At 37.4% G+C, this 23,883-nt stretch overlaps 1 pseudogene; it reads right to left on the bottom strand.

The window, feature by feature from the left end:
• Positions 1-2,148: 2,148 nt before the first annotated feature.
• Positions 2,149-2,270, bottom strand: LOC129897928 (5S ribosomal RNA; annotated as a pseudogene).
• Between the last annotated feature and the right edge of the window lie 21,613 nt (positions 2,271-23,883).

Here is a 23,883-nt window from a genome sequence, read left to right as displayed (position 1 = left end):
TATACTCGTATCAAAGTATAATAAAATGTCTTTTAGGAAATCAAGAAATTGGCCATCCAAGTGGCTCTAGGAATAGGAACTTCCTTGGAACCATATAAAATTCATATATTTGTTTCCATGCCAAAAGAAAGATTAGATTTTCATACTTATGTCAAAATATGCCAAGAGAAGGAATAAGATTTCATACTTATGCCAAAAACATGCCAAAAGAAGGAAACGTTAGCTTTACATACCTCTTACGGATTACGTTTAATACGTTCGCCTCATCGTCTCTTGAACCTATTTAACATGAAAGTAATTCTAAGATTAGTGACCTTCGACTTCCCATCTTGTAATTCTACCACCCCTTACCTATAAGAACCAATCCCTTATCCATTTCTTTAGACTAGTTCATTACTAATTCCATAGTTAGTTAAGGAGTTAACAGAAATTGGGAAGCACCTCCCCTATAACATGCCCTATATGAACTTACAATTATATCCCTAATTACCACATACAATAAACAACAATAACCTGCATCACATATATAAGTAATTCACTTCAACATTACAAGATACAAACTCCAAACAACTCGTTCAAAACTATGATACAAAAATAGGGTGTTTAGTCTCTATTTCATAAAACCTTTAACCCTACGAAATAGAGTGTCATGTGGATGCAATCAAAATAATCTAAACCCCTTTTATAAAACTTTCCAGCCCTGCAACACACAATCAAACCACCTGCAGGTGCAACAGAACAACCACAACACACTACTCGACTTCGATTTAACTATAACGAACTTAGTTTAGTTTGTTTCTAACGTCAAGCATCCTTGTGCAATTTCTATAATTACATCCACATATAAAATGTGTAATACACTCCATAACAACACTATAAACTCCAAATTTAAATAAAAACCCTTACCTTACCCGAAATTAACCAAAGCTTGGCAAAACTCGCTACAGAAGTTCCTTAATTACGGCTGAAATGTTGTGGCTGTTTTCTATACATTTTGTGCTGCTAAAAACCATAAATTTTCATTATTAACACCTTCATATCATGTCCAAACCCTTACCAAAACGTGAAAGATGAGAACCAATCCATACCTTTCTAAAACTTGATAAAACTTGTCTCGAAAGTTCTCTTAACATGCTGAAAATTAATGGATTATTTGTATCTCTTCCTTGCTGCCCCAAAATGATATTTTACTTTATTAAACACCTCTATATAACTGTATAATATCTTAAATAATTAATTCACAGGGCAAAATCAGAAACCTTGCCTTTAATTGAGCCAAATTTGTGGCTCTCTTTCTCTTGTTCTTCACATTTTTCTCTCCCTCTCTCTCACATTTTGTGGTTGCAAAATGAAGTCCAAAGTAAAGATTAGTCATCTCTACACATGTATATAACCTATTTGGAGAGTGACACGTGTCAGCCCCTAAGGGTGACCCGTGTCAAGCCCTTAGGCAGCCACGTCATCTCATGCAACCGATCATATGCTGCCACATGGAGGGTGGGGTCCACCACAAGCTAATGCATCACCTACATGACCCTAAGTAGGTGCATCACCTGTTTGTCCAAGTAGGTGCATCATCTACTTGCTTCAAGTAGGCACATCATTTCCTTATTTCTCTTTCGTGAGCTCGTAATCTCGTCTCACTTCAAGAGCCTATGTATTTCTTACTACTTAAGCTCGATGTGTACTCAAGAAGCTTAGTATGTAAAATATGCCAAGTAATAGCTTTCACAAGTAAGTCGAGTCTTATGACTCACTACTGAACCTCCAACTTCTCCTGGATTTTTATAACCTTATTTTCAATTTTCTCTCTTATGGAGTATCTCCTTTTCCTTTCCTTAGGATTATTTGATAGCGTTATAGATTATCCGACTTACATAATGACTTCTAAGAAACTTAAGAGCCTTCCCAGAAACTTAAGAAATGTAAGAAGCATTCCTAGGTACCAAAGTACGGGGTCTAACATCCTTTCCCCCTTTAGAACATTCGTCCTCGAATGCTAACCAAAACCTTCCTCCAGATATTATACCAACTATATGGAGAGTTCCTCTATCCCATTGCCATAACATATACTTTCATCGAGCAATCAATATCAGAGTTCCAAAGGTTAGGATTACTTGTAGACATAGTGAATAGCTACAGATACTTGTGTTTCATTTCCTTTTTTACTTCCCAGGGGGTCACCCATCCTAGTACTACTCCCGCCCAAGCACGCTTAACTTTGGAGTTCTTATGGGATCCGGTGCGTTAGTGCTGGTATGATCGCATCCATCCATTATGGGATCTCATTTGAAGTTTAAGCGTTCTCATTTACATATGATAGCGTCAGTTGATTTTCTCTTATGCTTGAACTTCTCTTGTCCACTTCCCCCTTTAGGCTGTATCTATGTCATTGTCTATTTATTTCTAACTTTCCAAATGCATATGAGTCATTTCCAACCTATTTAGTATACTGCGCTTTTTCCATATCTTCCTTTACATCACCTATACTTTAGGTTACCCCTGTACGAAACCTTAACACAATCATGAGGTTCTTAGAATCCTCAATATATAGTACCAACTTCAGTCTTGAACACTGGTACTTGAGTAATATCCTTAATGTAGCAGTGCATTTAAAGCCACATTCCATTCATCCCAATCAGTAATTAGTCTTTCACTGTTTATCCTGGTGTATCAACTCAGTCAGTGCCTTAATATGTCGTTCTATCCAGATCTAGGTGTCATCTCTAAATCATCCCTTAGTCTCACCAATCTTTTCTAGATTTTTTTTCCATACCCATATTGACCTCCTCGTTACAATTACCATCACTTTAGTCATTAACTTATTTCTCAAGGTCATCCTTACTTGTAGTTTAGTCAAATCTCATTCTTATTATGGACAAGGCATACTACAACCTTGTATCTCCTTCTCTTTTTATTTTTAGGAAAATTTGGGCAGAGTTTCCTCTGTATTTCTTACTATCTCAATACCTGAACACAGAAAATGCAAACAATGTCTCACAGGGCCAACATATATATTCATATTGTATTATACCGCAGCCACACAGGGCGCCCAATATCAACAACAGTTAAAATAATGGACTTACCTCATATGCCCAACTCAAACTGCACTTGTTACCCTACCCTATCTACTTTTCCTTTCTATTTTTAACTTTACATGTAAATCGTACTTCAATACCTCACCTGACATATATATTTTGTGCCTTTTCTTACCTGCATGCTTTGTAACTTCCAATATCGCCAGTCACATTCTTCTATCAATGTTGTCCTTCTGTTGAAACCATAGGTTAGTATGAGGAATTTCATTCCCTATAACTCGGCTCTATCGCACGATCTTAGCTATGAAAGATAGGTAACATCCTAAATGTCGTGTAGCCTCTTGTTTATAGATATGGTGCACAACACACTGATAAACAAGATTCTACTAGACACGGTCTATAGACACTCTAAGGATGAACTGCTCTGATACCACTTCTATCACGACCTAACTCCGTAGGCCATGACTGGTCCCGAGTTGGGCACCCATACATACCCTTAGAGCCAGTTAGCGTGTTAGCAGAATAAACAAAAGTAGACATCGAGAAAGGGTGGCTAGAGAGCGCATGAGAAAAGATATAGCACAAGAGGGCCGTTAAGGCCATCACGGAACACAACCCACAACATATATACATAAACCACATCACAAGTCTACATACCTATATAGAATGATAGCCTAGTCATATGATGGGACACGGCCCCGTCATACCCTTAACCAACATGTACAAATGTACAATAGAAAAGTTAGTACCAAAATAAGGCTCCAGATAAAGGAGCACTGCCAACCAACAGGGTAGATGTCCTAGGCAAGCAGATAAGCAAACCGAGCGTCTGTACCTGTGGGCATGAAATATAGGCCCTTGAAGAAAGGGAGTCAGTACGAAAAATGTACCGAGTATGTAAAGCATGGACTGTAATAAGTAAATTTATTACCAGAGCAGAATGTGCAAAAATGAGCAAAGTATCAAGAAATATCAAAATGCTTATCATAACCACAAATAAGGTATCTAAAAAATATATGCCATATCCAGCCCCATTATGGAACTCGATGAACAAATCGTGGTCGCCGCCCCATCACCGGCACCACAGACATCATAACTCCAGAGTAGGAAATATCTCCGTAATAGATCATATCATATGAGATGATCATATCTGATCATATCATATCATATGTGTACATGGCACATCATAACTCCACAAATCCCATATACAAGTCGTACCTGCCCCCTTACGTCAGGGTATGGCGAACAATGCAGAGAAGTATGCATGATAAAAAATCCTGGCCCGGGCTCAGTCAAGGAAGCATTGAGGCATCCTCGAGTGGAGTAGTGAAAAACTATATACAATTTAAAATACAAAATATTTCCAGAAACTCGAGAGCATAACTCCGATGATAAGTCATATAAGAGAAATTGATCAATAATCATAGTGCATGTCTTTGAGATGTCACGATGGTCTATGTCAAAATAGTCTTTTTGAAATCATTTCCATATTTCAAAATATATTATGGGGCTTAGTGGACTAATTAAAATAACAGTCGTTTAATATTTGGAAGCATAGCAAAAATTTTCCTTTGAAATCTACTCAACATAAGTCAAATAGAATAATTAAAATGAGCTATCATTCAAAATCAATACAAGAGTTATATCAAGTACCTTTTTAAAGTCACTATGGATTACATCAAAATAGAACTTTTGGAATTTTATACTCGTATCAAAGCGTAATAAAATGTCTTTTGGGAAATCAAGAAATTGGCCATCCAGTGGCTCTAGGAATAGGAACTTCCTTGTAACCATATAAAATTCATATATTTGTTTCCATTCCAAAAGAAAGATTTACCTACTAATGCCAAAAACATGCCAAAATAAGGAAACGTTAGCTTTACATACCTCTTACAGATTACTATTAATACGTTCACCTAGTCGTCTTTTGAACCTATTTAACATGAAAATAATTCTAAGATTAGTGACCTTCGACTTCCCATCTTGTAATTCTACCACCCCTTACCTATAGGAGTCAATCCCTTATCTATTTGCTTAGACTAGTTCATTACTAATTCCATAGTTAGTTAAGGAGTTAACGGAAATTGGGAAGTACCTCCCCTATAACATGCCCTATCCGAACTTTTAATTACATCCCTAATTACCACATCCAACCAAAAATAACAATATGAAGCACATATACATGTAATTTACTTCAACATTACAAGATACAAACTCCAAACAACTCGTTCAAAACTACGATACAAAAATAGGGTGTTTAGTATCTATTTCGTAAACCCTTTAACCCTATGAAACAGAGGGTAATGTGGCTGAAATCAGAAGAATATATACCCCTTATAGAACACTTTTCATTCATGCAACACAGAATCAAAACACCTGCAGGCGCAGCAGAACAACCACAACACACTACTCGACATTGATTTAACTATAACGACCTTAGTTTAGTTTGTTTCTAACGTCAAGCATCCTTGTGCAATATCTATACTTCCAGCCACATATAAAATGTTTAATACACTCCATAAAAACACCATAAACTCCAAATTGAAAGAAAAACCCTTACCTTACCCGAAATTGGCCAAAGCTTGGCAAAACTCGCTTCGAAAGTTCCTTAATTATGGCTGAAATGTTGTGGTTGTTTGCTATCCATTTTGTGATGCTACAAACCATAAATTTTCATTATTAAAAACTTACATCAAGCCTGATGTTTGGAAATTTGGCATAGTATTGGAGTGTTCTATGAACCATTTATATGACCCATAAATTTATCAATGACCCATAGACTTGACTCGTAGGGTCAAAGTTACAATTCCGGTAGCTCAAGTTTTGATACACAAGTTGTTCGAGTGGTCCTTACAACCCATAGGTTTGTCTAAGATCCATAGACCTTAGTCCTAGATGAAATCTCATAGAAATGTTTTGAAGTATGATTCCACGATTCCTATTCTCTGAGTCATCTTCCGACCTATGACCCATAGGTCAACTTCGACAGTTTTTAATGAAAGATATTTTGAGTCTTTCCTATCCTATCCATGCCTAAGCTATGTTTTTTAGGGTATTATGTTAAACCTATAAGTACCTAAATTGTTACACCCTACACTTTTAAACTCAGAAATGTCTTATAAGTTCCTTAGACCGTATCATGTGAGCCGGATATGCTACGACACTATCAAACGACTTTAAGGAAGGGAGAATGTGATACCCCATAGTAGAGAAGGTTGGAAACGGAGTCATAAGAGTCCTGAAGGAATTGGAAGCCAAGTAATGAGTCGTAGGACTCGATTTACCTATGTAAGCTACTAACTTGGAAGTCTTACATACTTTAGCTATTAGAGTACGTACCAAGCTTGCATAGCATGGATCACATAGACTCTTAAAATAAGATGAGATTATGAATCCACGAGGGAGGAAAAAAAATGACGTGGTATCCTAGGAGGGTGACACGTGGAAGCACCTCACGCAGGTAGGTGACCCACCTGCTTAGGGGAGGTAGACCCGCTGCCACATGGCAGCACCCCATTGGCCGCATGGTTGAGGTGGCCCAATAAGGGCCTGACACGTGTCACCCTTAGAGGATGACATGTGTCACCTCATATATGTATATGTACTATGTGACTATTCAATTGTTCATTATCGAAAATCAGCCAAAACATAGAGAAAGAAACGTGAGAGGAAGAGGCAGTCATGGTTTGAAGACTTTAAGGTAAGTTTTCCAACTTTCCTCCGTAAATTAATTATATACAGTGTTCCTTAAGCATGTGGATATGTATATATGTATATTACGATATTTACAGAACCAAAACTTCAGCTTTACAATTGGAAACTTAGAAGAAAGAAGAAGAAAAAAACATTAGAGGCAAGAGAGAGGGGCTACGGGTTAGGCCTATTGGAGGTAAGTGTCACGACCCAACCCCGTAGGCCGCGACTGGGGTCCGACCTGGACCCCCCGTACAAATATATGTTAGCTGTGGTCACATTGAATTGTAAATAAGACAATATCATATAACAGAGCCCTACCGGGCGATAACATTTTCATAAACCTATAGCCCTTTTTGTTTGTATCACAATATGATAGGGTACGCAAGCCGACAAGGCTGCCATAACATAATCACATATATCATATATCAGGTAGACCCAGTTGAATCAAACTGACATACACAACCCATATATACATGTCTGCAGACCTTTAAAATATAAATGAGAACATATGGCGGGACAGGGCCTCCATCGTACTCCCGAATAGACAAAACAATGTTATACATCAGTGGACAGTATCAAAAACTAGGCCCCGATACAATGGAGCCTCTTCCAGCTGAGCTGCATGAAATCCTAAGCTGATAGACTCCCAAAACCTATATCTATACCTACGGGTATAAACGCAGCCCCCTCAAGAAAGGGGGCCAGTACGACATATGTACTGAGTATGTAAAACGTAACATAGTACAACTGGAGGTATATCCAAAATGGAGATGCAGGGGAATCAATTATCAAATCAGAAACATGTATCAGTACTTTGTGAATCACAAAAATATGCATGCTCAATTTTTCAATATAGAAGGCCCCACTAGGGGTCCGGTGAATCATATATGTAGTATTAGTATCAGGTCCCGTGCCATCGCTACCTTATTACAACACATCATCATCATATATATACATACTTACCTGATCCTCTAGTGAAGGGCTCGGTGGACAATGCAGTGAATTACACGAATCTGATAACCGGCTTGGGACTCGGAGAAGAAGTATTACCGTATACATGAGTAGAGTAGTGAGAAACAAAACACAGTTTAAATCATTATCTGAGACTCAATGAAGTCATCAAGTGAACTATCACCTGGGGATCAGGGCAGAAGGTAGCTGACATATACTCCTAACTGTCACTAAAGACTATGTAAAAAGGAGTTTTTGGAAATCTTAGACATATACCAATGTGAAATATCTTATAGCAGTCTGAGCATTGGTTATCTCAGAGCCTTTATTTTTTTTACAAACAAGAGCTTAGCCGAATCAATTGTTATACAGTCATATACAAGACTCGAAGATAGCAGCTTACTACTTTAAAGTTTAATTATTCAAAAGTGAGTGAGGGTCCTGAAGTCATATTCAGAACCTGGGAATGGAATTACCCCCAAAGCTCATATCACATCCTGCTTACATTTAATACATGCCAAAAGAGAAAAGATAGACTTTACATACCTATACCAAAAACATACCAAGAGAAGCTTCACATACCTCTTATGGACTTCCCTTAGTCGTGTTTATGTCGTCGTCCTCGAAACCTATTTAACACGGAAATAAGGCAAGTATTAGCAAACTTAGATTTTTCAGAAACTTAGGCTACCCACTAGTATTCATAGCATTTATCCCCTCGCTTGCCTTCTCAACTAGTTCCTTAACTAGGCAAGGTGAAAGTTGAAGAGAAAAATGCTAGGGCCAAGAAGAGAGAGCTACGGGTTTGGGGCTGCCAAGGTAAGCCTCCGAGTTTCATTCCATGAATTAATTATTTGAGATATCCCACGGTTATATAATGGTGTTTGACAACAAAAAAAATCAATTTGGGGCAGCGGAGAAGTAACACAAACAGCCTGCTCAGTTTCAGCACGTTTGGAGAAGTTTTGAGTTGCAATTTGGCAGTTTTGGCCAATTTTGGGTAAGGTAAGGTTTCTCCTTTCAATTTGGATTTTATGGTGTTTTATGGAGTGTCTTATATGCCTTGTTTGTGGATGGAAACGTAAAAATGGTATAGGAATGCTTGACGTTGGAGACAATCCAAATTGTAGTTGTTATAGTTGAATTGTCGTCAAAGTAAAGTGTTGTTCTTGTGGTGTGATGCTGCAGGTGTGCGGGGGTTTGTTGCAGGGCCTAAATGTGTTCCAATAGGGGTGTGGGTGCTTCTTTTTTCAGCCACAGGACCCCTTATTTCATATAATTAAAGGTGTTGTGAAACAAATACTAGAGACCCTCGTTTGGTATCGTAGTTTCGAGCAAGTCGTATGGAGTTTATGTTATATATTGTTGATGTGAGTTGCTTAAACATATGCTGCAGGTTGTTTTTGTTGGTTGTCTGTAGTGATTAGGGATGTAATTGAAAATTTGGATAGGGCATATTATAGGGGAGGTGCTGCCCAATTTTCGTTAACGCCTTAACTAATTAAAGAACAAGTCGAGGAGACGAATAAGGAAATAGATTCATGAATACTAAGGTGCAACCTAAGATGCTGGAAAGCTAAGAGTGGTTGATATTCGTATTACTTTCATGTTGAATAGGTTCAAAGTACGACGAGGCGAACAGGATAAAGAGTAACTCATAAGAGGTATGTGAAACTTCTCTTGACATGTTTTTGGTATAGGTATGTAAAGCCTATTCTTTCTCTTCTTCTGGCATGTCTTAGTTGTAAGTTAAATATGATACGAGCTCCGGGATAACTCCATCCTTGAACATCTCTTATTTAATTTTGGACATCGAACTCTTATAATAGTTGAACTAGTTTCCTGGAAACTTATATATGTTAAAGAGATAATAGCTATATAGGCTCCTAGTCTGAGAGACTAAATGATGACAAGTGCTTCTGAAGTCATAAGCAGTTAGCATTACTATAGTACATGTCTAGGGTCCCTGAGATCCTAAATAATATAGCCTCGAGTAACAGTTAGAGGGCACTTGACATAATTATATTCCTACGCTAATCTCCAGGTGATAGTTCACTTGATGACTTCATTGAGTCTCAGATAATGATTTAAACTGTATTTTATTTCTCAGTACTCTACTCGTGTATACTGTAATACTTCTTCTCCGACTCCCAGGCCAGTTATCGGATTCGTGCACAATTCCACTGCATTGTTCATCGAGCCCTCACTAGAGGGCCGGGTACGTATGTATATATGTGATGATGTGATGATGTGTTGTAATAAGGAGGTGATGGTTCTACAGATATGATTCACCGGATCCCTGATAGGGCCGGCTATATTGAAAATTTGAGCATGCATGATTTTACTTTCCCAGGTATAGGTTTCTGATTTGATTTTTATCCCCTGCTTCTCTATTTCAGATATGCCTCTAGTCGTATTATGTTATGTTTTATATACTCAGTACATATATTGTACTAACCCCCTTTTCTCGGGAGGGATGCGTTTCATACCCGTAGGTGCAGGTATAGGTTTTGGGAGTCTGTCAGCTTAGGATCCCGCTCAGCTCAGCTGCAAGAGGCTCCATTGTATCAAAGCCTAGTTTTTGGGACTTGCCATTAATGTATAGTATTATTTTGTTATTGAGGGGTACGGCGGGGGCCCTGTCCCGCCATATATTGTCGTTAATATTGTTAGAGGTCTGCAGACATGTATATATGGGTTGTATGTGTAAGTTTTGTTCAGCTGGGTCTACATGAAATATTGTAAAAGTTCATATGTATGGCAGCCTCATCGGCTTACGTGCCCTTTCATGATGTGATACAAATAAAAGAGGCTACTGATTTATGAAAATGTTATCACCCAATAGGGTTCTATTGCATGGTATTATGTTAATTACAGTTCGACTTGACCACAACTGATAGACACATATATGGGAGTTCAGATCGGACCCCAGTCGCGGCTTACGGGGTTGGATCGTGACACTAAATTACCTCCTAAACTCTAAACTCCTTTTTTTTCACTTTACACACAACGAGCAAAGTTTTAGCAATCAAGAAGAAACAAGGACTATCAAACCAACCTCACGTACATGGCACATGCCCAATTCAAGAATGAAAACTATTATGAACTTTCAACCCAACACTCACATGAATTCAAAATTAAGCATGCATACCTTAAGTATAACAAAAGAGCTTTGGTGTTTCAAACTAGCCAACTCAATTAATTTCATGATTTTCACAATTCACTTACCACTTATACAATATCCTAGCAAAACACCTTACATACATACTACACAATAATGACGAATACCCTTAGGAAGGTCGTCATCAATCCATTATCGGGCAACTTTACTCAACTATAACTTGTATTAAATTCTATGACACTCTAATTTTATTATTTTTTGTATGGTTCAAAGGGACTATCCATGGCCAAAAAACCAAAATCAAATGTCATGAAACCCAAAACAAACAAAACAACCCAATAATCATAAACAAGATAAAGTATTTACAATTTTGAACAATCATCCCCCACCCCACACTTAAAACATAAGCACTGACCCCAGTGCAACTAAATAACAACATAAATTAAAAGTGAGGTAGGAGACTATCCTGTTTATTCATCCATCCCCTCTGCATTGCCCGGATCCTCAAGGGCCAAGGGTGGAACTTCCTCTCCCTCTAAATCAGATTCAACATCAGACCCAGTTCTTCTTTTGTCCTCATCAATGGGGACATCAACATAGAAGAGCTCACAGAATTTGAGCCTAATGCCTAGTATAGTTTTTGCATGATCATTCAGGGGATACTGATTTTCCACTTCACTTTGTTCAACCGTGGTTGGATGGTCGGCAGCCTCTCCTATGCCAGAGCATTTCCAACCCTTACATACAATCCATTATCATCTCATCTTGCTTTACCCGCTCTATAAAAGGGAGGGTGGGCCCATATATGATATCTAGCCCTTTAGTCTTAGTGACATCAAAGGGCTCAGAAGTGAGGGGGACCATGTAGTCTAGGGTCTTCTTAGGTACCCCACCTCATCGGCACAATAGAGTAATTAAGCCTCCAAAGTTATATCCCTGCCTTCATGAACCCTGGAATTTCTTATGGTTGACTTTATGACAACCCCCACATTGATTTCCATGCCCTTCATGAGGGCGTAAACTTGGAAGACCTTGCTTATTGTGAACATTGTAAAGTAGAGCCCGGATATGAGACAGTGTATCACGATTTTTACCAAACTCATGCTTTCCTATTCATATGAGCATTAGGATAGGAGAGATAAAAGCCTCTATGCCTATGGAGCACCCATTTAACTATTGACCTAGGCCCACATAGAGTGTGCCAAATGTCTTGATAAGGAGGATGAATGTTCAGCCCTGTTAATATTGCTGGAGGTAACTTAGGAGTCCCTAAAAGCTCATTAATGACCATAGGAGACAGCGGGACATCTACTCCCCACACAATGATGTAATGGGTGCGAGTATCTGGTTGGAAGTTCACATAGAACTCCCTCACCACGTACAGGTTGCAAGGCTACAGGTATGTAAAAAAGAAATTCATGTTGAGCTCCATTAATCTCCATATGATCTGGGGAAACTCTATGGTCAAACTTTCATTATCAAGTGGCATGTTCGAAAAGTATTTGGACTCAGCATGGCGCTTATACCAGTTTTTCCATGCCTGGTGTACAGCCTTTAAGCCATACCTATAGGCTTTCCCTCTTGGGACTACAAGAGTGGGTAGTGTTGAGGGTACACCTCTTTCTCTCTTACGTCTACCGGTGGATGGCTCCTTTCCATGTCTACGGCTCAAAGACATAATGACCTGTAACCAATCACCAAACCACACATAATTATCTTCATATTATGACTGAAAACAAAAGGCATACACCACCAACCAACTACCCCACACTTGAATGTTATCATCGAAGTCACAATAATTAAAGGTACTTAGACTTCTCTTTTTCAACATAATTTTATCAACATGCAATCTCAAACATCAAGAACAAGCACATTAGGTGAGTATATGTGAACCTCAACTCAAAAATCAGGGCACAAACATATTTCATGCTTCTATATTCCCACAACTAATCTAACATGCTACTCAAGACTTTACATGGTTAATCAAATTTAGCATATCCCCAATAATTACACACAATTTATCATTCATGTTATTCAAGAATTCACAATGTAATACTAAAGGAGCACAACTTCCTCAATTTCCCACAAATACATATGCATGTTACTTAAGAATTCACACTAAATATTCATTAAATAACTAAGTTACCCCTTTCCACTATTTTCCAACTTAGGGTTTTACTTCTAGAGACTTACCCCACAAAAGCACCCACAAAAATCAATTTAAGTTGAAACCCCTTTCACTCATAACAATTTGCAACAAATATCTAGCCAAAACTAAGAAGGAAATTCGAAATTTTGACTAACAAGCATACCCATAACAAATTTCATCTCCCAAAGTGAAGAAAAGTTGAAGAAAACATACCTTACTAACTTAGAGAAGATGGAAACACAAGAAGAAATAGCTGAAATCTAAGAGAGCATCGTGGATTAAGAGAAGAAAAAAAGAGTTTGAGAGTAGGGGAGAGGGAATTTTGGTTGATTTGGGTTAGGGGAATAAGGGTTTAGGGCAGATTTGGGTAATAAAAGGGAATGGGGACAGGTTGGGTATTTAAAAATGGGTCAAAACCCATCTTTTTAATGAAATTACCTAAAACTGAACTGAAGTATGCGATGCGGACATGTCATGGACTTAATGTTTGTGCCCAAAATTTTTAAATGAGAAGGTAGCCTGAAAGGGACCAGGTCTGTGTCGGACCTGGCGTGTACTTCCCTTGTTCCCATAAAAAAATCAAAAAAAATAATTGAGAAGACTTATCTAAGCCCATTTGTACTTGGGGGGAGTGAGTCTGCAATACAGACTTGTCACAGACTCCATTATTTTGTGCAGTTTTGTTCTTTTTTTTGTTTTGTGCTTCAAGTAAAATTCAACCTAAGGCTAAATTTAAAAGAAAAACAAAAGAAAAGTTAATCCATCCTAAAAACAACAATTATAAAACTGCAATCACAAGTATTACACAAAATAATGGGTTGCCTCCCATGTAGCGCTTAATTTAATATCGTGGCATTACTCAGCTCCTTCCTTACTCATTCTCCAGCTCCAAATCTTTTTCTTCATGATCAATATCGTTTCTAAAGTAATGCTTGACTCTTTGTCCATTTACCACGAATGTAGCAGTTTTTGCTATATTCCAGAACTCCACTGCTCCATGCGATGACATTTTCATCACTTCAAAGGTCCCTCTCCACTTAGGCCTGAGCTTACCTGGAAAAATTTGCAATCGAGAATTAAAGAGAAGTACCTTTTGTCCTAGTTTGAATGAGTGAGATATGATGTGCTTATCATGCCATATTTTGATCTTCTCCTTATAGAGTTTGACATTTTCATAGGCGTGTAGCCTAAATTTTTCTAACTCATGTAGTTGATCTATTCCCCTCTTGCCTGGGATCTTCGGATCTAGATTCAACTTCTTTATAGACAGTATGCTTGATGCTCTAGCTCAACTGGCAGGTGACATGCTTTGCCAAACACCATGTCGTATGACGAGGTTCCAATACATGTCTTGTATGCAGTCTTGTAAGCCCAAAGCACTTCATCCAGCTTAATGGACCAATCTTTCCTTATGGTGTTCACTGTCTTCTGTAAGGTTTGCTTCACCTCTCTATTAGAAACTTCAACTTGTTCACTTGTTTGGGGATGGTATGCTATCGCCACCTTATTCCCCACACCAAACTTAGCTAAGAGATTCTATATTATCTGATTAATGAAATGCTTACCTCCATCGCTGATAATAGCTGTTCGAGTGCCAAACCTTGTGAAGATATGCTTGTTAGAAATCTACTCACCATTTTTGAATCATTGGTTGGAAGAGTGATAGCCTTAACCTATTTGGAAACGTAGTCAACTGTAATCAGGATGTATTGATTCCCATATGAAGGTGGGAATAGACCCATGAAGTCCATACCCCACACATCAAAGATCTTGACCTCCAGGATGTTGTTTAGTGGAATTTCATGCCTTCTTGATATAGTACCCATCCTTTGACACTGATCCCAGTCTTGACATAACCTACAACATCTTTACATAAAGTGGGCCAAAAGAAACCAGACTGTAGTATCTTGTGAGCAGTGCGCTCCCCCCATGATGGCCTCCATAGGATGATGAACGACAACTCTGTAGCACTTGGTGCACCTCAATTTTGGGCACACATCTTCTAATTATTCAGTGAGTGCCTTGTTTGAAGTAGGTCTCATCCCATATGTAAAACTTTACCTCATACATTAACCTCTTCTTTTGCTGTGAAGTTGCTCTTGGGGAAGACTCCACTCACTAGGTAGTTGACTATATCCGTATACCATGGCAACTTAGTCACCTCCAAAGCTAATAGCTGCTCATCTGGAAATTCCTCTTTAATTTACATTTGTGCAACCACATGCGATGAGCTCTCCAGTCTAGACAAATGGTCTGCAATTTGATTCTAACAACCTTTACGATCCTTGATTTCTGTGTCAAACTCTTATAGTAGCAGGATCCATGTGATAAGACTTAGATTGGTATCCTTCTTTCTAAATAGGTACTTGAGAGCTACATGGTCAGTATAAACAATAACTTTAGTACCTATCAAGTATAATCTGAACTTGTCAAATGCATAGACCAGTGTAAGCATCTCCTTTTCTTTGATAGTGTAGTTTGCTTGGGCTGAGTCGAGAGTCTTGCTTACATAATAGATGGAATGAAATATCTTTTCCTTTCTTTATCCCAAGACTGCTCCCACTGCTATGTCACTAGCATCACACATGAGCTCAAAGGGAAACTCCCAATCAGGAGCTATCAAGATTGGGGCTTCAGTCAGCCTCTTTTTTAGGAGTTCGAATGCCTACATAAAATTTCCATCAAAAGTAAATTTTAACTCTTTCTCTAGAAGGCTGCACATGGGCCAGACGATCTATAAAAAGTCTTTCATGAACTTCCTATAAAACCCAGCATGGCCCAAGAAACTGCGGACACCCTTAACTGATATCGGAGGAGGTAGTTTCTCAATCACCTCAATCTTAGCCCTATCTACCTCTAGACCTTGTTTGGACACTTTGTGTCCTAACACAATTTCCTCCTACACTAGAAAATGACATTTTTCCCTGTTCAAGAAAAGATTGGTTTTTTCACATCTAGCTAAGACCGTGTCCAAGTTTTGTAAGGCCAACTCAAAGAACTCTCCAAAGACTGAGAAGTCGTCCATGAAGATCTCTACAAAATCCTCCACCATATTATTGAAGATTTTCATCATGCATCTTTGGAAAGTGGAAGGAGCATTGCACAGTCCAAATGGGATACACTTTAAAGCATATTCTCATACAGGCACGTGAAAATGTCTTCTCTTAGTCTTCAGGAGCAATAATTATTTGATTATATCCAAAATATCCATCTAGAAAGCAATAATACACCTGCCCAGCCAACCTTTTAGCATCTGATCAATGAATGGAACTGGGTAATGGTCTTTCCTTGTCGCATCATTCAACTTCCTATAATCCATGTAAATGCATCATCCAATGACTGTTCTGGTGGGGATCAATTCATTTTTCTCATTGGTTATCACGGTTATCCCACCCTTTTTAGGCACACATTGAAATGGGCTCACCTACTTGCTATCTAAAATGGTATATATGATTCCTACATCTAGCCACTTTATTATTTATTTTCTTATCACATCTTTTATTATGGGTTTCAGTCTTCGCTGTGGTTGTGCAACTAGCTTATTCCCCTCCTTTATGAAAATCTCATGCATACACAAACCTAGGCTAATCCCATGTAGATCAACTATTTGTCATCCTATTGATTTATTTCGCCTTTTGAGCACCTCTAAAGCTCCTCTAACCTGCATTTCAGATAAAGAATAAGAAAGGATTATAGGTAAAGTATTATTGACATCGAGAAAGGAATACTTGAGATGGGCTGAAAGTGGCTTCAACTCTAATTTAGGAGCTTCCTATATTGATGGTTTGGGTGAAGTACCCAACACTCTATCCAATGGCTCCGCATTCTTTTTCAACATACTCATATGTGGGATGTCTAACACACTGGCTAATTCCTTTGCTTCAACATCACCTTTAATGTTTTTACCTACTAACACCCTCTCCAAAGGGTCTTTTGCTAAATCACACTAAGCTGCCACTTCCTCATCGATCATAGTTATTGCAGACAACTCCTCATAGACAATAGAAAACTTCAATGCTTGATAGACATTAAACACCTCTACTTTATCATGTTCTCTCATAGTTAATCTTCCAAAAACTACATCAATCAATGTACCTCCTTTGCTAAGAATGGGCATCCCAAGATGAAAGGGACCTCTATGTCAGGCTCTCAAAGTCTAGAATAACAAAGTCCACAGGGAAGATATGAGATCCCACTTGGACTAGCACATCCTCAATTATACCATATGTCCTAGCTACAGAGCGATCAGCTAATTGCAACAAAATTATGGTAGGCTTGGGGTCTCCCAAGCCTAATTTATTAAGCATAGATCTAGGCATCAATTTAATACTTGCACCCAAATCATAGCTCCCTTTAGCATTGCTACTCTTACCAATAATTACCTGCACTGTAAAACTCCTAGGACCTTTTTGCTTGGTTGGGTGCTTGACTTTGTTCAAAATTTTAGAACTACACTCCTCATTTAGTGCTATTGTCTCATATTTCTGCCAACTTGATCTTGTTGGCCACAATGTCCTTGACATACTTAGCATACTTTGGAATACCCTACAAATTATTAATTAAAGGAAAGTTAATCTGTACCTATTTCAGCATGTCGATGAACTTCTCAAAACACCTCCTCTTTCTTCTTTTTGAACTTTTATGGGAAAGGAGGATGTGGTTTTACTTTTGGTTCCTTGCAGCTCTTGGCAAACTAGATTCACCTGTTTCAACAACTGTTTCATTACCTTTTCCCTCACAAATTTTGTTTCGAGGAGCCAACTCAGCTAATGGACGATTACTACAGGTACTCACAACATTTACCTATTTAGGGTTTGGGTCAGTATTACCAGGTAGACCACCTTACTGGTGAGAGTTCAGAGCATTAGCTAATTGTTCAACCTGCTTCTTTATGTTCTGGGTTGCCAACAGATTTTGATGAATCTCTGCAGCTAACTTAGCTTGGTTAGCCATGAGTTGTTTTAGCATGTCCTCAACACTCATATTTCCTGATTTTCCTATTTGCTAAATATCCTGGCCTTATTGATTATAATGTTGTCCACCTTTTTACGGTCTATATTGGGTCTGCCCTTGGTGCTGATTTTACTAATTTTACTGATTTTCACCCCATGAGAAATTTGGGTGGTTCCTCCAACTAGGGTTGTAAGTATTACCATAGTTATGATGACCTCCACCCCTTTGTGCATTACCCACATAATCAATTGATTCAGGATTTTCTCCACAATAATCAAACATATGTTCACTGCTTTCACACACCTCACACCATGTAGTTTATTGTTGTACTATATTTGATGGAGTGTGTTGCTACCCTAATGCCAAGTTGTCAAGGCTCTCACAACATCAACTTCTAACATCCCTGCCTATTTTTGAAACACGGGCCTAGAGCTCCCTCAATTCCACTCAGAATTTCTCGGTGATATGTGATTAACAAGCACATAGAGCTCATCATCTGTCTTCTCTAAAGCCTGTTCACCTACAGCAGAGTCAAAAAGAATTTTGGTGTTGGGTTTTAACCCTTTAATCAAGGTATGTACCAACACCTCGTTAGCTTGAAGATGGTGAGGAAAACTAATAAGTAAAGATTTAAACTTATCCCAGGCTTGGTACAAATTTTGTCTAGATTTTTGTTTGAAACTCAAAATTTCACTTCTTAGATTTGTCTTCCCTAACGAGAAGAATCTAATCAGAAACTTTCTGGACAAATCATCCCAAGTAGTGATTGAGTTTGGCAGCTCCAACTTAAGCCACCTCCTTGCTTTCCCCAACAGAGAAAAGGGAAATAAGGTTAACTCACATAATCCGATGATACTCCAGTTATTGTATAAGTGTCACTAATCTCCAAGAAGTTCTGTAAATAAACTTGGGGATCCTCATATGGCAGTCCAGTGAATTGTCCATTAGTGCGTAAGAGTTGCACCATATTTTGCTTTAGTTCGAATCTACCTCCAGCAGGTAGTTTCTGAATGCTATTAGTAACGTTTGTGGTTCGAGGGATCACCACATCCCTAACCGTTCTTGCTACAATATTTGCAGAAACCTCTACAAGTGGCTCTTGATCAAACTCCAAGTTAACGTGTGATACAGGATACTGCAAAGCCGCTCTTCTCCTTTGTTGATGTAAAAACTCTTTCAGACTCTGCTAGCGGCTCCACAATTTCACCACTCCTATCTAGTGTACTATTTAAGGGTACCTTCAAGAGATCACATCTAAGATCAAGTTGTCAACACTAGCACAAATAATAAAGAAACTTCAAAAAGAACCAATTTCTAAATTTAAAGTCCTCGACAACGGCGCCAAAAACTTATTGCTACCAAAACACATGCTAGTGTACGTGGTTTCACAAGTAGTAAAGTGACTCTTTTCAGAGCTGGATTGTCAAACCCAAAGGACTTTAATGAGGCTCTTGCTAACTTCTCAATGAACTAAATTACTCACGTGTGTTGTAAGAAGTTGATATTTTGTTACTTCTAATTTTAAACTATTGAAACTACTACTAAAAATGATTGAATAATTTCACTGAGATTTAATCAAATTAAAATGAATTATAGGCTATAGCAATTATAGATGTTAGGCATAATACTCTTTACTTTAGAATCCAATGGTTTCTTTAATTACTGATTTATCAGGTTGATATTATAATCATGGTCTTCCGACCTGTAACTACCTATTTTTGTTGACTGCCTAACTATATCATTTAGCGGGGATAGGCATGAACCAAAAAAATGCATTAATCATATCATCCTGTCTAATAACCAAAACTTGTGTATAGGTATATATCACGGACACCCTATGCACGAATCATCCTAGTTAACCATAGAACAAACATGTTTCCTACATTACATGTTCTATCTCCTATCCTTCACACATTCATCCTAATGTTAGTCAAACATTAAAATTATAAAATGAAGAATATAGGAGTAATCATACACAAAAACTCATTATCAACCAAAGCAAGTAGTGTTAAACCATAATCCCATGGATACAATCCTAGAATAGGGAAACATAGCCACTCATAGTTTGGATCACAATAATAACAACAATTAATGTTATTCAAGAGTAGTCTAAAATGAAACAAAGGTAGAAAAGTAACCCTAGAGTAGTTCTTCCTTCATTCTCGTTTGTCAAACTTAGAATAAAATACTCAATGTCTAATAAAAATTATAAGTATGTTATTTATAGCCTCGAAAATGGCAAAAAATCCATAGTTGCACTGAAGTCCGTGATGTGGATTTGTTTCATCTCTTCATAGTTTTTAAATCTTATCTTCCTAGGCAAAATTGCACTCAGCATCAGCCAGGTCCGCGATGAAGACTTGGCATGAACTCTACTGTCTAGCGAGGTTTTCCATATAAAATCCAGGACTTCATTCTTGGAGCACAAGTGCGACGCAGATGTGTTCCCATCCAATATGGATAATGCACTATACCATCCAAACTTCACTTTTAAGCTCCAATTTTCACCAAGATGCCTTTTTGAGGTCCATTTCTCTCTGTTTAGCCCTGAAAGTGTCCAATCACATTGGTTAGGTTAAATAACACACAAATAACTCTAAAAATAAAATTAACTTAGGAATTCATTCTTAAACTCAACTATAAATATGTGCTATGTTGGCTCTTGAGCGCATAAATATGCCCAAGATCAATTCCCACATACTTTAAGCTTTAGAAGCCCTAGTAATTCCAATGGATTGAAGTGTTGACATTGATTTCCCTTGGAATTAACTTGAGGAAGAAGACTTTTGAGAGTAAACTTTAGAAAGAAGATTTTGGGATTTGAGTGTTAGGGGAAGAATGAGGGAGTTAGGAGGGCCTTGGGTAATTAATAGGCTAGAATAAACCGCCAATAACCATCCACATTCATTAACAACTTAATAGGGGAAAGACCAAAACACCCTTAAACTTAACTGAAATGGGCTCGTTCATGGAAGGGACATCATGGTCCATGAAGCCCACTACAACTTGTGGTGGTCATGGTGAGGTGACTTGGAATTGGGTTAGAGGGGTGACCTCTAAGGAGGCCACCACATTTCGTGGTGCCCACCACGGGTCGTGGTCCTCACCCAAGTTCTAATTTTACACCAGGCTGGACCACAATGCCTCTTCATAGCTCATGGTCCCCTTCACTATCGTGAAGGACTCTATGAAGTTCACTTGGTGCCCAAAAAGCTGAAATTTCCAAAGTATCCCTTTTAAAACTTTATTTTCCATCTTTCCAACTTCCTGGGTCTTATAAGCATAGTTGTTTCTTTTTTCATAAGATTGTTTGGAGTTATAACTGCCTATTTTTTTGGTATCCATGTAAAGCGTGCTATTTCATAAGTAAATTTTACTCTCATATCATCTTCCAAGGCCACCATTCAATTTGATTATTTGTACAATTGAAAAGTTTGAGTTAACTGAGAACCTACTCTCATTCCACATCAAGCATGCAATGTCTTGAAAATGATAACTCAATTAGAAGAGAAACTTATGATCACTATATATCTTGCTACTCATGAGACTTTCATGCAGGGATTCTCACTTGGTTGTAGTTATGACCCTTTTGACGGTTCTTATGATTTTTGACTTATTTCTTTAAGTTTATTTTCTTATAGGTTTTTAGGTTTCTAAATCTTCATTATGTCATTCATTTGTTATCTCTTCGACCTGTTATTAGCTATGTTACACAGACTCTCAAAAATAATATCAGTGAAGAGTCTAAGGTTATTAGATGTATTGCTTATCTATAGAAAAAAAGATTGTGATGAATAGAACATGGATGGCACTTTCATAATATCTTTTATTTCTGGATCAAATAAAATCAATGGATGACTCAATTTCATTAAAATTTGCTCAAGAAAAATTCTAAATATCTTGCACAACATTCTTGGAACTTACAATACCCTTGTGGATAGTGCTCCTATTCATATGAGTTGCTGTGATGACAGTGTTACAAAATTACTATAGATATGTATATAATTAAGTATATGATAGTCTTCTTATGTATTTATACCATTGTATTCTTTGAGTAATAAGATAAATTATTCAAGTTATTCTTCTTACCTTACTAGTTACATGGTATCAGAGCCAAGCCTTTAGGAATGGAAATAGGACAGGGCGGGGTGGGGTGGATTGAGCTTAACCCATAAAAATTTTAACATGCCCCACACCGCGTACAACCTTTTTTTATTTTTAACCCATCCCATCCCGCCCCGCATAGACCCGCTCTGTATAAATTCACCCTGTATAAATTTTTAATTTTTCTTAATTGAGTTTGATATTAAAAATAAAATTCATATTTTCTTAAATTTCTCAATTATATTAATGTAATAGATAATAATTTAAGTTTAAGTTTTTAGAGGTCGGCTACGATATATGTAAAAGGAATTGTATAAGTGAAGTTGTTAATCAACTTCACATGTTTAATACTATTGTGTCATATTACTGAATTAGAAATCACATAAAAAAAATTCATGTTTATTAGTGTTCATTACATGATCACATTTTTTGTCAAAATAAAATCACATTCATAAAACTCAATATTTTAGAATTAATTTTTAAATATTCTTTTAAAACTAGAATATATTGTGATGCATTGAAATAACATAGAACAACAAACTGAGTAGTATCAATTTTTTCTTCAGAAATACGTTTTTCAAAAAATGATTCAATTATATACACTAAAATATGTTATCATATACATATATATACATATATCTATATATTTGAAGAAATTTTCAACTGATATTAATTTGAATGAAAAATAAAAATTTGTTATGATATTTGAGTATTTTTACTTGTGAAGGGTGCTTTGTCACTTTTATAACACGTAAAAAGTTAAAATTAAATTTAAACCCATATAGACCCGCAATTCACCCTGCCTCGCAATGGTTTTAAAAAAATTACTTCATCCCGCCCCGCTGTAAGGCCCCAGAAGTCGGAAAGTTGGAACAAAAGGAAATTCTCAGAAATAGGAACTGACGTCAAGTGTAGGACTCCACTTACGAGTCGTAGGTGCTTCCACAAGTCATAATATTGATTCCTAGAAGTGGAATTTAGGTGGAAGATGGAATTAAGTAAAGTGGGTTGTCTCAATTAGACGACTCGTAGACAGGATTACGACTCATAAAGGTCCATCGTAACAAAACTTCAGACACCCAATTTTTGCAGGTTTTTTGTTTTGCAGGACGGGTTAGGTCTACGACCCGTAAATCATTTGATGAGTTTTAAAGACAACTCGTAGAATCAAATTTAGAGACTCAAATATTAGGGTTTTCTCATACCCTGCAGGGGGATTCAAGACTACGACTTGTAGACCTGAAGTTAAGTCGTAGGAGTTGATTCGTTGGGTTCAAATTCAGAATTTAATGAAGGGTAGTATTGTTTTTTCTCAATTTTGATTCAATGAACCTAGATACATTTATGGACAAGTTCAAATCCTATAAACACCCATTTCTTCAAATTTTCCTCCTATTCTAAATCATTCTCCTAAATTCTCCAAGGCAAGGCTAAGGAATTCTCTCAAGGTTCTTCTCCAAATTCCAAGCCAGGGTTTCAAGAGAAAGCAGTTTCTTCTTTAATTTTGAGTTTATTTCATCAAGGTATCTGGGGATTGATCCATGATTTCCTTTTACCCATGGAGTCCTAAGGTTTTCCTCAAAGATCTTTTTAAATTTCAATAGTTTTTTAACCCTAAAATGATGTATTTCATTGGGCTGTTCTAATTTCATTTTTAATTGTTATCAATGATCACTCTAAGCATATTCTTACATTAATTGCATGTTTTCAAGTTGATCTATGAATGACCATGCATAAAACTATTTCAATCAGGAATATGAAGTTCAAAGATGAGTTGCGTGAGTTTTGATTATGAAGTTCTATGATGTTTTTAAAGAAAAGCTTATATGAATGAAGTTGAGATTTATGATTGAATGATGAATGATATGATG

Source organism: Solanum dulcamara, chromosome 7 (genome assembly GCF_947179165.1).
Source record: "Solanum dulcamara chromosome 7, daSolDulc1.2, whole genome shotgun sequence".
Taxonomy (NCBI): Eukaryota; Viridiplantae; Streptophyta; class Magnoliopsida; order Solanales; family Solanaceae; genus Solanum; species Solanum dulcamara.
The sequence above is the reverse complement of the archived record's forward strand: the minus strand, read 5'-3'. Positions and strand labels throughout refer to the sequence as shown.